This window comes from Perca flavescens, chromosome 19 (assembly GCF_004354835.1).
Source record: "Perca flavescens isolate YP-PL-M2 chromosome 19, PFLA_1.0, whole genome shotgun sequence".
In the NCBI taxonomy this organism is placed as follows: Eukaryota; Metazoa; Chordata; class Actinopteri; order Perciformes; family Percidae; genus Perca; species Perca flavescens.
This window is the reverse complement of record NC_041349.1, coordinates 19795063-19799930: the sequence shown is the minus strand read 5'-3', so window position 1 is coordinate 19799930 and position 4868 is coordinate 19795063.

Sequence of the window (4868 nt, the reverse complement as noted above, 5' to 3'; positions counted from 1 at the left end):
TACCATTTTACAAGCTTTAACTTCAGCCATAGAGAAGGGTACTTTCCACCAACAAACCAACACCGCGCTGATTTCCGTTATGCCACAGAAGGGTAATATCCTATGGATTGCTCAAATTACAGGCTCATCAGCCTCATCGGGACTGATATTAAGCTTTATTCCAAAGTCCTGACTCTCCGCTTAGAGCGCTTTATCAAGAAGCTAGTCCACCCCGACCAATCAGGTTTTATACCCAAGCGTTATGCTGCAGACAATATACACAGACCATTTCATGTAATAGAAGAAACCAAAAACCTTCCAACAACGGCAGCAGTTTTATCAGTGGACGCGGAAAAGGCTTTTGACCGCCTAGAGTGGAACTACTTGTGGCAAGTAATGGAGAGGCTTGGTTTGGGGGCCAAATTCATTGACATGGTGCGTACTTTATATGCTAATTAAATTAGGCGGGGCTCAAGACAGGGATGTCCGCTCTCCTCCATGCTATTTGCAATCTCTCTTGAACAGTTAGCCCAAGCCATAAGGCAAAATAAAATCTGTAATATCCAGATTAAATCCAGTAGCAGCTCAATATCATTATTTGCAGATGATATTTTGTTGTACATTGGTGATCTTGAGGACTCTATAGAGAGCCGAAGTCACGCCTTTCTACTTCCGGCCAACGGGACCTATCTTTTGAAAAAATATGAACGAGAGCCAATGTAGATATAATAATAATATTTTTTATCCCGTTTGAATTGAGCCATGGATTACAAATATGATTTTCGTCAATTTAGAAGATAATCTTTCAACCGAAGAAAGTCTTGGTTTGTTGTTAAACTGTTGAAGTATAAGACTGTGAAAATACATAATTATAAAGACTACACACTTAAATGTAGCATGGATGACGTCTCACTGAAGCTACAATGTCTGTGTGTATCGTACCGGCGATGTAACATTACTCAAATGAGCAGAGGATCTTGCTTGTTCTTTTGCTAACCTGCTAAAAACACTTCACTGGATAAAACACATCAGGTAAGATAACGTTACATGTTGTGGAACAGAGCTAAGCTAGCTAGCTAGCGAGCAAGTTGAGCATCAAGCTAGGTGACGTAAATTGTGTGAGACGAGAGATGTAGTTCACTGAGCGGTTTCACACAAAACTAAGTGGTCATATGACAAACCTAACTGAGACTTTCTTCTGTTGAAAAATTATCTTTTAAATTGACGAACATCATATTTGTAATCCATGGCTCAATTCAAACGGGATCAAAAAATAATTAAGGTGAGGCTATTTGCACCCCTGGTACAATTAGTAGTGTATGCTATTCGTACCCTGGTGCAATTAGAAGTGCTATTTGTACCCTGGTGCAGTTAGAAAATAATGCTATTCGTACCCCGCCGGTGCACACAGCAATGTGTTCTATTAATACCCCGTCTGGTACAAAGATCAACACAAGGTACAGTTGTAACTACACAATCAGCAACTTCAGCAGAAGCTGCACCATCTGTAACAGCCATTTCAGTGACTTCACAACCATTGATATCATTAACAACAGAGCAAACTGCTGAATCAACAGCAATTCACAGCACACCAACACATAGTGAATCAGTGACCACAACAACACAAACTACACCACCTATCACAACAGCATCCACAACACAAACTGTTTCCGCAACCGTACCAACACAATCTATTTTGCCCACAATAGAATCAACAACACCAACAGAAGTTACAGCATCAGAGATTTCACCACCACAAAGACAGACACAAATTACAGTTGTAACCATCCAATTAGCAACTTCAGCAGAAGCTGACCCATCTGTAACAACCAAATCTGTGACTTCACAACCATCAGCATCATTATTAACAACAGAGCAAACTGCTGAATCAACAGCAATTCACAGCACATTAACACAGTAAATCAGTGACCACAACAACACAAACTACACCACCTATGGCAACAGCATTCACAACACAAATTGTTTCCACAACCTTACCAACACAATCTTTTCCGCTCACAATAGAATCAACAACAACACCAACAGAAGTTACAGCATCAGAGATTTCACAACCACAAAGACCGACACAAAATACAGTTGTAACCACACAATCAGTAACTTCATTTGAAGCTGCACCATCTGTAGCAACCAAATCAGTAACTTTACAAACATCATCAGCATCATTAACAGCAGACCAAACTGCTGAGTCAACAGCAATTCACAGCACAACACACATTGGATCAGTGACTACAACAGAGCAAACTACACCACCTATGACAACAGCATCCACAACACAAACTGTTCTCGCAACCTTACCAACACAATCTATTCCACCCACATTAGAATCAGCAACAACACCAACACAAGTTATAGCATCAGCGATTTCAGAAGCACAAAGACTGACACAAATTACAGTCGTAACAACACAATCAGCAACTTCAGCAGAAACAGCACCATCGGTAACAACCAAATCTGTGACTTCACAACCATCATCATTATTAACAACAGAGCAAACTGCTGAATCAAGAGCAATTCAGAGCACATTAAAACATAGTGAATCACTGACCACAACAACACTAACTACACCACCTATGGCATCAGCATTTACAACACAAACTGTTTCCACAATCATACCAACACAATATATTCCACCCACAATAGAATCAGAAACAACACCAGTTACAGCATCAGAGATTTCACCACCACAAAGACTGACACAAATTACAGTTGTAACCACACAATCAGCACCTTCGGAAGAAGCTGCACCATTTGTGACAACCAATTCCGTGACTTCACAAAGATCAACATCAGCATCATTAACGACAGAACAAACTACTGAATCAACAGCAATTCACAGCACAACACACACTGGATCAGTGACTACAACAGAACAAACTACACCCTGAATGACAACAGCATCCACAACACAAACTGTTCTCGCAACCTTACCAACACAATCAATTCCGCCAACAATAGAATCAACAACAACACCAACACAATTTACAGGATCAGAGCTTTCACAACCACAAAGACCGACACAAATTACAGTTGGAACCACACAATCAGCAACTTCAGCAGAAGCTGCACCATCTGTAACAACCATTTCAGTGACTTCACAACCATCGACCTCATTAACAACAGAGGAAACTGCTGAATCAACAGCATTTCACAGCACATTAACACATAGTGAATCAGTGACCACAACAACACAAACTACATCAACTATGGCAACAGCATTCACAACACAAACTGTTTCCACAACAGTACCAACACAATCTATTCCACCCACAATAGAATCAGCAACAACACCAACACAAGTTACAGCATCAGAGATTTCACCACCACAAAGACCGACACAAATTACAGTTGTAACCACAAAATCAGCAACTCTAGCAGAAGTTGCACCATCTGTGACAACCAAATTAGTGACTTCACAAACATCACCATTATTAACAACAGAGCAAACTGCTGAATCAACAGCAATTCACAGCGCAACACACATTGGATCAGTGACTACAACAGAACAAACTGCACCACCTATGACAACAGCATCCACAACACAAACTGTTTCTACAACCGTACCAGCACAATCTTTTCCACCCACAAAAGAATCAGCAACATCACCAACACAGGTTACAGTTGTAACCACTCAATCAACAACTTCAACAGAAGCTGCACCATCTGTAACAAACAAATCCGTGACTTCACAACCATCAACATCAGCAACAGTAACAGAGCAACCCACAGCTGCAAAACAAACTGCTGAATCAACAGCAATTCAACTCACAACACCAACACACAGTGAATCAGTGACCACAACAACACAAACTACACCATCTATGACAACAGCATTCCCAACACATATAGTTTCTGCAACCTTACCAACACAATCTATTCTGCCCACAATAGAATCAACAACAACACCAACACAAGTTACAGCATCAGAGATTTCAGAAGCACAAAGACCGACAAAAATTACAGTTGTAACCACACAATCAGCAACTCCAGCAGATGCTCTACCATCCATATCAACCAAGTCAGTGACATCAGAGCCAACTGCTGTATCAACAGCAATTAATAGCACATCAACACATAGTGAAACAGTGACCACAACAACACTGCAGCCTTCGTCATTTTCCTCTGATGCATCAACCATAAATTCTGCCAAAGCCTACACAACGCAGCTGCATCATTATCCTAATTCTGTTCCCTTATCCTGGAAAAATACAGTGTTCTTCCATCATAGCCCCAAAGTTGCTGCTGTGAGGTCCCTTACCTTTGAATATCCAACTGTGATCTGGACCTCTTTCCCAGTTTTGAATGCCTTCAGTGCAGACTCTGAGCACAACACAGTTGAGGTAATTACTTAAAGGAGGGATAGAATGCAAAACCGATTTTACCCTGTCATAGTTGAATAACGACAGTTCGGTGGGTAAATAGGAAATACATAGAAGATCAAAGTCCCACTGACACCCCTTTACTATGAAAATTTCATATTTTGAAACTGCCGCTGAAAACGGGCGAATCCCAACAAAGCTGGAAGTTGACGTCAACCTCCCAAAAACCGGAACCTTTGTCAGCCCATGGGTGTATTAAGAGAACGGTCACGCCCCAACATTTACATAGGCTACACAACTGACCTGAGATCAGGTAGTCTTCTGAATCTAGGTTGCGCAGATCTCTGCTATTCCATTACAAAATTCACTCCTGAAATTTTTTATGCGAGAAATCAACTATGTAAGGCTCAAATATGGGCCGTTTTACGAAAATGGATGGCTAATTGCAAATCTTGTCCGACTGTGTGTCGGAGTTCAGCACCGGTGCTGGCTGTGTTGTTGCCTCACTGCCTGGCCTGCCTTCCTTTACACACCCCGGCCTGCTCTGAGGTA